Source organism: Tamandua tetradactyla, chromosome 3 (assembly GCF_023851605.1).
Source record: "Tamandua tetradactyla isolate mTamTet1 chromosome 3, mTamTet1.pri, whole genome shotgun sequence".
NCBI lineage: Eukaryota > Metazoa > Chordata > Mammalia > Pilosa > Myrmecophagidae > Tamandua > Tamandua tetradactyla.
The window spans coordinates 191,201,598-191,212,819 of record NC_135329.1 but is presented as its reverse complement, the minus strand read 5'-3'; the positions used below and the strand labels follow the sequence as shown (position 1 = coordinate 191,212,819).

Below are 11,222 nucleotides of genomic sequence, written 5' to 3'. Positions count from 1 at the left end.
ACATGGCTTCTCCATGGGGTTGTGTAAATGTCCTCTAGACATGCTGCTGGTTTTTCCCGGTGGGTCTTCTAAGGGGGACAGAGTGTGAGAAGACAATTAAGACAATGGAAGCTGCAATGTCATTATTAATCTAATCTCAGAAGTGACATACCATGACATCTCCCTTATTCTACTGGTCACACAGATGCACCTGGTACAACGTGGAAAGAGTCCACACAAGGGTGTGGTTAAGGGTTGACTCTCATCCCCCTAAAAGGTATATTGAAGTCCTTATTATCCCCAGTATTTCAGAATGTGGCCTTATTTGGAAATGGGGTAATTGCAGAAGGAATTAGTTAAATTAAAATGAAGTCATACTGGAGTAAGCTGAGCTTCTAATCCAATATGACTTGTGTCCTTAGAAGAAGAAAAGAGACAGACAAGAGAGAAGACAGCCATGTGGCAATGGAGGCAGAGATTGAAGTGCTACAGCTGCAAGCCAAGGAATGTCTAAGGTTGATGCAAAACATTAGAAACTGGAAGAGGAAGGAGTCTCCCATACAGATTCCAGAGGGAGGGTGGCCCTGCCCACACCTTGATTTCAGATTTCTAGTCTCCAGAATTGTGAGACATAAATTTCTGTTCTTTTAAGCCACTGAGCTTGTGGTACTTTGTTACAGCAGCTCTAGGAAACCAAGGCAGGTGTGAATACCAGGAGAAAGGCATCACTAGGGTCATCCTGGAGGTTGTACTTCCACTGAATGTCACACTTCCAGGTATTATTTTGTTACCATGTTTTTTTCTTTCCCAGCACTCAATAATGGGTGCACCAGGGTGAGAGCTGTTGTTTAATTTATGCTAACAGGCAATGCCAATGAGTTTAAACAAGGAAATATTGTTTAATATTTTAAAGGAATTTAAATATTGTCTGGTTCCTGTGGCATCCTAACAGCTTCATCTGCTGTACAGAGCCTTGGCACAGAAGAAGCTAAGAAGAGGGAGGAAATGGTACTGAGTAGGAAGGATCCGTAAAAGGAATATCAGAGCTTTAGCATCGTTGGCCTGAGTCTGCCCACCCTAGGAGAAATGCCCTCACTAACCCTTCTCTGTTGCCTCAGCTCACTGTTGTTCTTCATTTCCTCCCTCATCCAGGCACACCACACACTCATATATGTGCACATGCTGAGGCTGTGGACGAGGAGATGGAGCTCTTAAGGAGAAGAAACAGAATTGAGATCTTCAACCATCATCTGTAAAAATGTAGGGCCACATTTGACTCCAAGTTACTAGGGGCTCTCAGTAACCAAGTTATTAGAATCTCAAAGTTCTAGATGGAACATATCTGTGTCCCTTCTTATACATTCCCCATCTCCCACTCTTGACTTGATCAGCTCTAGGTGTGAACGCTGTCGTGGATGGGCAATCTAAATTCTTTTTCTCCTCAGATCTTGATTTTCTGAGTAATCACATATTTTTTTTTTCCTTAGAACTTCATCAGATGTTTGGTAAATATCCATCCAAAACTGAAGACACTCTTTGTATTTAGTAAATGCCTCTTTGGGTTAGAAAATTGGAATGATTTCACTTTTTTGCATGTTTTCTAATGCTTTTGTCCATGCTTTGAGAATGCTACATAAGCCCCAAGGAATTTCAGGACTTCCAGAACCAAGTGATAGGTGTTCCAAAGGAGATATGAGCATTTACAAAGAATGTTGCTAAGCATCTATTTACAAATAAAGGCATTTTTCCAGCTGAAAAGAATTAAAAAGCAAATGTTATTATTAAACGGTGTCTAGGCAGGGAGACTACCTTTATTGTATACAAGTTTATTATTTGATCTCATTTTTTTAATAGTGCAGATAATGGCTGCTTGAAGAAGAAGGGTAATGTATTAAGTGACATTTATGAGGGGGGGAACAAAGCAAGACAATGTTGGTTTGAAATGATAACTCAACAGTGATTTCATTTCACTTTAATCTGGCAATAAATCTGTAATTTTTCTCTCACCAGTGACACTACAGATTATAAGAGATCCAGGCCAGGTAATTCCAGGTGCTAATCTTCCACACTGGAAAATGCATTATACTAAGTGTACTGGACCTAGAAAACTGGGCAGGCCCAGTTTTTGTATGAATTGACTCTTTATCTTGACTCTTGCATACAGATCATCACTTTAGGGACTACAGTCCAGTAGTGCTGAGTTCTGGGACACTTCCAGGACTAGGATGAGTTATTTTAGAGTGTCTCAGAACATGAGGAAGGAGCTACTTAGGATGGTCATGGTTTTTTTTTTTTAGGCAGAAAGAAAAATGAATTCAGGAACTAAATAGATGCAGCTGGTGTCATGGGTGTCATAACTTGTACTCATCTCCTGGCTTTGCTACTGATGAATTGGTCCTTTATATCACTGGACCTCAGAGTTTGCATCTCCAAAACGAAGGGACTGAATTAGGACAATGGTTACCAATTTTTTCATCAATGAAAACCAGTTTTATTATTTTTCCTTCATAGATTTAATCTTGACATTTTAATCCAGACTATGGAATTTATATTGCAGTAACTTGTTTGTTTCATTTTTATCTGTGATTTCACTTCAAAGCTATCTATATTTTAAGCAACAATAGATGATTATCAATGGTTTATAAAAACATGATGAACTCACATAACTCAAGGTCACGGTTAGATGCTTTAATAAATGATGTAAATAGCTCAGGGCAGTTTCTACTGTTGTTTTATTTCGTGTCACTTGTGTTCCAAGGATCAGTTTCAGCTTCTATACAGAGTCTCAACCCACAGGTTACTAAAATTAAAAAAAAAGGAAATGGTACTGGGTGGGTAGGATCCAAAAGAGAGACGCCAGATCCAAGGTCCAAGGTCATGTGCGCAAGGTCATGCATATAGATCCTTTCTGTATTGTGACTATTTGATCTGTGTATTTAGTAACATCATCTTATCTGCCTCTCATAAAACTAACATTTCTCTCAGGCCATCAAAATCCAATGAGAATGACTGAACGTAGAAGAGGGCTGGTGTTACTACATTCAGTTGATCTGCTTTCAGCAGAAAGCAAAGACATATGTGTGTTTGGCTTTACCGGAAGTATTTGTATGTTCCATTAGGTTATTACTTTTGGATGGAAGTATTGTAAAACCTCTAAGTTTCTATAGAAGTTTTATAAGTCTAGAATTTTAGGGCAATAGTAGTATTGCCTTCTCCTTCACTCTGTTGGGGATAATAGGAATTTGGGGTTGGCTGCTGTTCTAGTTTGCAAGCTGGTGAAATGTGATATACCTGAAACAGAATGGCTTTTAAAGAGGGCAATTTATTAAGTTGCAAGTTTACAGTTCTAAGGCTCTGAAAATGTCCAAATTAAGGTACCAACAAGAGGTTATCTTCACTCAAGAAAAGACTGAATGAATTTGGGGTTTCTCTCTCAGCTGAGAGGGCACATGGCAATGTCTGCTAGCTTTCTCTCCCATCTTCTTGTTTCATGACGTTCTCCAAGGACCATTTTCCTTCTTCATCTCCAAAGGTCTCTGATTGTGTAGGCTCTGTTGGCTCTGTAGTTTTTCCCAAAATCATTCCCTCTTCAAGGGCTCCAGTAAGCAACCCCTCTTTGAATGGGTGGAGACACATCTCCACAGAAACCATCTAATCAAAAGTTACCATCCACAATTGGGTGGATCATATCTCCATGGAAACAATCAAATAGATTCCAGCCAGCAATATTGAATGAGGATTAAAGGACATGGATTTTCTGGGGTACATAATAGCTTCAAACCAGCACAGCTGGCTTAGGTAATTAGTGTCATGGAAGGCTTTTAACTCTTGGCTCCTTCTTTTTCCTTTCTGTTGTCTACTTGTACACTACGTGGGGGCTTGGTTGAGAGCATATATGTGCCAAAAATGATTAGATTTTTCAAGCAAGGTGGTAGTTAGAAGAGGCATATTAGCTTTGCAGACAGAGTTGCTGTGCTAAGTAGATTAATGTTCACACCTGGCCCCATCTCATCCCACCCCAAGATGTCCACCTCCTGATTCCTGGAAACTATGAATCTGTCATGTCACATAGCAAGGAGAAATTAAAATTGCAGGGGGAATTAAGGTTGCTAATCCACTGACTCTAAAATAGGAAGATTATCACAGATTATCCATATGGTCCCAATATAATCACAAAGGTCCTGATAAGTAGAAAAGGGAGGCAGGAGAATCAGAGGAGATGTGAAGATGGAAGCAGAAGTAGGAGTGATACAATTGCTGTCTTTGAAGCAGAAAAGGGCGTGAGCAAAGGAATGTGGACAGTCTTGAGGAGCTGGAAAATTCAAGAAGACAGATCCTCCCTTAGGGCCTTCAGAAGAGAATACACCTTGCCAACCCCTTGATTTTAGCCCAGTGAGACCCACTTAAGACTTCTGATCTCCAGTACTGTAAGACAATAAATTTGTATTGTGTTAAGCCACTAAGTTTGTGAAAACTTGCCACAGTAGCGATAGGAGACTAATATGGCATCCAATAAAATTGACAAAAGAAATGATGCACCTGGAGTCATAAACTTCACAGCCCTGTTCCACTTTTCTGGGGTTCCTCTGAGCATCCCTTCACATTTGAAACCCTTCAGAGAATGAGTTTGGTACACAACTGCTTCCCATGTTCATCCTTCTGGGTTGAGATGGCTTCCTTGAACTGCCCAGGCAGAAGCAGTCCCTTTAACTCATTATATGTTAGCCATTTGTTTACTTATAAAGGTATGAGTTGATCGATAATAATTTGGGTGTAATAAATGCTGCATTTTTTTTTTAAACTTTTCCATATCAAATTAAATCCAACTTGGTTCTCTACTGGGTCAAGAGACCCAGGTCAAGAATTACTATTTGAGGGCCAGGGGTTGGGAGTGAAGGAACTTTCTTCTCTCTGCTTCTTGGATAATGTGAGAAACTTGGGACTTATATGGTTCAGGAAAATAAAGAATGGCCTTGGTCATCTGGTTTGGTGGCTCTTTGACCAGACCCATAGGTCTATTTAAAGGTAGGCAGCTGTGCCAATAAACTCAATCTTTCTGTGCTATACTCAGCCATGGAAACCTTTGCTAAGGCTCTCAAGACGTAGAACTGAGTACTGCTTTTTCAGGTACTCAGGCACCTATTTCCATCCAGGTGCGTGGAATCCTCTGGTGCACTGCCCTGAACAAGCTGTGCTCTCACTACTGCACTCAACTGTATCTTTCAGTTCTCCCTCTCAGAGTCAGGGCACCCACCCATGCTCAGGGCGCTTGGCCACTTTCCATCTCCACCCTCCCTCCATAGAGGGACTTAATAGTCACTTAATTCCCTCTGTGTATCTAGACCAGGAACACTGATTCCTCTGGGCCACATTAAGCCTCATAGCCTCTTAGCTGTGATTGTTTATCCTTGGTGTGTGTGGTGTTATCCAGGACAGAGTTTAAATCTGAATTAATTGCTATAATTTACAAACGAGGATTCTATTTTTAAATGTCCAAATTTTATTGAAAATCCAGAAGGTCTGGCAAGTGAGATCTTTATTTCTCTGCTTGAGTGATGGTGGACATAGGCTCTCCACGTCTCCACACTCCTCACTACTCTCTGTTGTCTCCTCTTTACTGAGGCCAGGCAGGGATCAGTTGTTACTTATCATCTTATACCATATAAAGTTGTTATATAAAGTTATATGTAAGTAGTTACTTATCATCTTATACCATAGAAAGGTTCACTTTACTTGTGACATTACCTATATCTGGTCCCTGCAGGTCCAAGAGTGTAAACTGGTCTAATCTTCCCAGATAATTTGTTTTGTTTGTTTATTTATTTTTTGAACTCAGAAATAGAAAAATTCCATCACTTTCCATATGGGGTACAGCTTAAATCTTATAAACAAATCCTGGTTACCATCCGGTGAGGAATAGGCGATGGAAAGAGGGGATCCTGGATTCTTTTCCGTGGCATGTCTAACAGTGAAACTAGAGCACAGGGTCCTTTCTGAGGGAGTCTCCGTGATGCATGTGAATTCCTTGATGGCAAAGGCTATGTCCAACCCAATGTGTGGCTTATCGAGACAATTTAGATGTGTTTATTAGGTGAGTGAAGGAAGAGAGTGAATGGTGGTAGTTTTCTCCCACCACAACATGCTGAAATAAGGTGTGGGCTTCTTGACTGTGGATGTTGTTGAAAATGATCTTCCATTGGGATAAAAATAGGTCCAGTTATACAAATAGATTCTGAATTACATGAAACAGTTCTCAGGGGTTTGTATTACAGCCTGCGTCAGTTTGAATCTGTTGTGGACCCCAGAAAAGCTATGTTCTTTAATCCTCGTTCAATATTGTTGGGTGGGAGCTTTTTATTATCCACAGAGATGTGGCCCACCCAATTGTGGGTGGTAACTTTTGATTAGATGGATTCCATGGAGATGCGTCTCTACCCATTCAAGGTGGGACTATTTACTGGCACCCTTTAAGAGAGAACCATTTTGGAAAAGGCATGAGATCCCATGCAATCAAAGACCTTTGGAGATGAAGAAGGAAAATGCCCCAGGGGGAGCTTCATGAAGCAGGAGGCCTGGAGAGAACGCTGGCAGATGTCACCATGTTCACCATGTGCCTTTCCAGTTGAGAGAGAAACCCTGAACACTGGCCTTCTTGGACCAAAGTATCTTTCTCTGGTAGCCTTAGATTGGACATTTCTATAGCCTTGCTTCTATTTGGACATTTTCGCAGTCTGAGAACTATAAACTTGCAACTTATTAAATTCCCCTTTTAAAAACCATTCTGTTTCTAGTGTATCACATTCCAGCAGCTTTCAGACTAGCACACAGCCCATACCTAAAAAACAACAACAACAACATGATTTTACTTGAATTAACCCAGCAGGATTTTATACACTGATCCAAATTTCCCCAAGTGCGAATCCATGATATTGTGTTTTTTGTTTGTTTCATTCATCTCTTTGTTTTGGTGGGAGAGGGGCTGAAACCAATGACATATTGCCAGCACAGGTCCTCTTTACCATGTTTGTCCCAGACTACCCCATGTAACCCATTCACGCTTGCCTTTTCACACATCAGAACTGTGATGAGTAAGCAAACTTGAGAATATATGTGTGTTTTTTATGGTTTTGTGTCAAGGAAGGAACGTGGTTGTGGTAGTTAGGTTCCGGTGTCATCTTGGCCAGGTGATAATGCCCTGTTCTGTTCCTGTGGACTTAAATGATCAGTATGTGAAATTCATTTATGGCTAATTACATTTGTGGTGGGTTGAGAGGCATGCCTTCCACAATGAGTGAGGTTTAATTTAATTAGCTGGAGGCTTAAAAGAGAGAGGTCAGAAGGGAGCTCAGCAGCTCAGCCCAAGCAGCTCAGCATACCCCATCTCAGCACTTGCAGATCAGCCCAGACGGTTGGAGATGCAGAAAGGAATTGTCCTGGGGAAAGCCGCTGGAACCCAGAAGCCAGGAGGGAAGGCCAGCAGATGTCGCTGTGTGCCTTCCTATGTAATAGAGAACCTCAAATGAAAGCTAGCTGCCTTTCCTGAAGAACTACAGTTTTTAAGCTAAATAAATCCCCTTATTAAAACCCGATCCAGGGCAATGGTGGCTCAGTGGCAGAATTCTTGTCTGCCATGCCAGAGACCCAGGTTTGATTCTTAGAGCCTACCCATGCAAAAAAAAAAAAAGAAAAAAAAAAAAAAGCCAATCCATCTCTGGTATGTTGCATTCTGGCAGCTTTAGCAAACTAAAACAGTGGTAAAGACAGTTTGTCATTGATTGTCAGTTCCAACTGATCAAAACTTCATTTTGCCTAAAAGAGTCCTAGATTCTTCACTGCCTTTCTCCAAAGGCTGTTTATTAGACTGGCAAAGGGAAGTGGAGGCAGTGCACAGATGGTTCAGTGGTAGAATGGTCCCCTGCCATGTGGGAGACTCATGTTCATTCCTGGCCCATGCACACACACGCACACACAAATTATACAGTGACCTGTGGAGAGCTGCCACAAGCAACTGTATAATTAAGGCACAGTCTTGGGGTGGGGGGATAAGGTTGGGACTAGTGTAAGCAGGAGAGGAGTGTCTGATTTTTGGTGGTGTGAACCATAAAACACAGAATGAGGGAGCTGGAAAGGATCACCTTGACAGTCTAGTCCAAAATCTGCAGCTTGAAGATGAACAAACTGAAGCTTGAAGAAGGTCAGTCCCTCAACTAAGCTCATTCATAAAATGGATGGAGGCTCTGGTTTTGGAAACCAGGACTCTTAGACGCCCTAATTTCCTAATGGGTAGTCTTTTCACTATCTATGTTTCATTTGGGGTGATTTTTGTAACTGCATCTTTTTTCTTTCAAATTTAATTTCTTATATTTGAACAAATTATTACTTTTAATTCTTTTTTCCTTAAGATAAGGTTGACTAAGTGGCTTATTTTCATTTTTTTTTCCCCAAAGATACACCTCTTTATTTATAAAATGCCTGTACCTTGTATATTTAGTTTGATCAGGAAAAACCAAGATATAGAATATTTCATCACTGCAGAAAGTTTCCTTGTGCCTCTTTCCAGTCATTTCTTCCTCTCATGTGTAAACTTGAGAGGAAACAAACTTCTTCCCAGTTTGTTTGTTCTTGTAGTTCATCTAGATGGAATCAAATAGTATGTACTCTAGTGCTTATCTTTTTCTTAACACAGGGATTGGCCAACTTTTTTTCTGTAAAGAACCAGGTTATAAATATTTTCAGCTTTGTGGTCCATTTGGTGTCTGAGTTCCAAATAATCAACTCTGCTGCTTTGGCACAGAAATGGACAATATGTAAATACAAACTTTATTTACAAAAACAGTTGGCAGGTGCCTGGGGCTGGTGTGCAGAGAAGGGATCATTGACGTCCAGTGCCCCGGGGCCTATCTTCACCACTGCTACCTCGAGGTCTGCCTCTCCTGGCTGCTGGACCCGAGCGTCCCCATCCGCTGAGACCAGCCCACCGAGCAGGGAGGTGAAGGATTTGTAGTCAAGCTCCGTGGCTTGCCTTGGTCTTGCGCTCATCTCATCTACACCAGGGGAGGTGGGCAGAGTGGTGAGGCTTTTGCCAAACTTGAGTCGGAAGAGGACATAAAAATGGCCCTGAAAAAAAAGAAAGAGAGAGCACGTGTCACCACGTGTATTTTGAGGTCTTCAAGTCCCACCGAAAGGAAATAGATTGGGCGCTGAAGCACCGCGGCGAGCACAGCGCCCACACCGCCCACTATGGCTTCGTGCGGCTGCGCGGACACCCCTCCTGCTGCACCAAGGAAGAGATCGTGCACTTCTTCTCCGGGTTGGAAATGATGCCCAACGGGATCACTCTGCCTGTGGATCTGGACGGCAGGGTCACCGGGGAGGCCTTGTGCAGTTTGCCTCGAAGGAGTTGGCTGAGAAGGCTCTTGGGAAGCACAAGGAAAGAACAGGGTACCGGTACATCGAGGTGCTCAAGACCAGCCAGGAAGAGGCGACGTCTTCCTCGGGTCTCTCTCTGAAGTTCGTGTCCGCACGGCAGCCTGGGCCCTATGACCGGCCCGGCACTGCCAAGAGGTACCTGGGCATCGTTGAGCAGGTGGGCCTGGAGGGGATGCGGCCCGGAGCCTACAGCGCGGGCTACACGGACCAGGAGGACACAGCGGCATCAGCCACAGCCACGGCTTCACCACCGACGACCTCTTTGGGCGAGATGCACCTGTCCGGAATGTTCGACCACAGGGACCCAGCGGCGAGCTCGCTGCGTCCGCATTGAGGAGCTGCCTTACAGAACCACCGAGAACGACGTTTACAACTTGTCGCTGCTCACCCCTGTAAGAGCGCACATGGAAATCAGCCCTGATGGCAGAGAGCCCCGCCAAGCCGATGTTGAGTTTGCCACCCATGAAGAGGCAGTGGCGGCGATGGGGAAAGACTGAGCCAACATGCCGCACAGACACCTAAACTCTTCTTGAATTTGGCCACCCGGGCCAGCAATGAACGGCGCCGTCCGGCAGCCTGATACTGCAGGGCATGGGGCTGTCCACGCAGTTCACCTGCAGCGGCCTCGAGAGCCCCGCGGTGAGCCGCAGCGTGGGCAGGTACGACCGGTTTCCTAAGAATACTTTGAGTGATTACAATAAAATATTCACAGGCAGCCCACAAGCAGTGAAGGGCAGTTATTACTCTAGCAGAAGTTGTGGGACCCATTTGCACAAATGAGTCTGTGAAATCTGGATTAGAAAATTACCTCTTCAGTGTTTTCTTATGCAAACTTTCACTATTGAGTGAACGATATCCTAAACTATTTTTCAGTTTTTCTCAGTTACTATTTTGGTAGTGTCCTTCAGAACAATTTTGTCTGAGTTCAAAGTAGTTTCAAATTTGTTAAATGTGGGTCTTTCACACCATGTTACAGTAAACACATTCGGGAGACGGGCTTTTTTTTTGGAATACTCGAAGGGGCTAGATCCCTAATTCAAAGAAACGGTTCTCATGTTTGTTCATTTTAGTTTATTTTCATTTAAAATCTTTTAGATTAAGTTTAAGCTTTTAAAAAAAAAAGTTAATTTTTGAAAATTGAGACACAATGCTGGTACTGTAGGAATTGGTGAGGCCTTAGACCTTTCTCTGTACTGTGATTTCCTTTTGGGTGTATTTTGCTAAATGAAACTTGATAATTCAATTGTTTTCTTAAAATAAAGACTTTTTCATAACAGCAATAACAACAAAAACAGATGATAGCTAGGTTTGGCTTGGGGGCCATAGTTGGCCAACCCTTGGCTTAACATAATATTTTTGAGATGTATCTATGTTATGGCTTGCATTAGAAGTTCATTCCTTTTATTGCTGAGGATTATTTTATGATGTGAATATAGCACTTATGTGTTTATACACTCTCTTGTTGAGGGACAATTGGGTTGTTTCCAATTCTGAGCTGTTACGAATAAGGCTGCTATAAACATTCTTATACAAATCTTTTGGAGAACATAATTTTCATTCCTCTTGGGTAAATGCCTAGATGGGGAGTTGCTGAGTCATAGGGTAAAGGTTTAACCTTAAAGAAACTGCCAGATAGTTCTCTAGAGTGATTGTGCCATTGGACGCACACATCAGTATGTGTGAGGATTACATTTGCTCCATATCTTTGTTAACATTTGATGTGGTCTTTTTGGTTTCAGCAATTCTGGTGAGTGTAACTCAGTCTTCATTTGAACCATGTTCTCCAGCCTTCATGATCGTGCCTCTATGTGCCA

The 11,222-nt window shown here is 42.3% G+C and overlaps 1 pseudogene; it reads left to right on the top strand.

The window, feature by feature from the left end:
• The first annotated feature begins 8,148 nt into the window (after positions 1-8,148).
• On the top strand, positions 8,149-10,188 carry LOC143675861 (heterogeneous nuclear ribonucleoprotein F-like; annotated as a pseudogene).
• Positions 10,189-11,222: the final 1,034 nt, after the last annotated feature.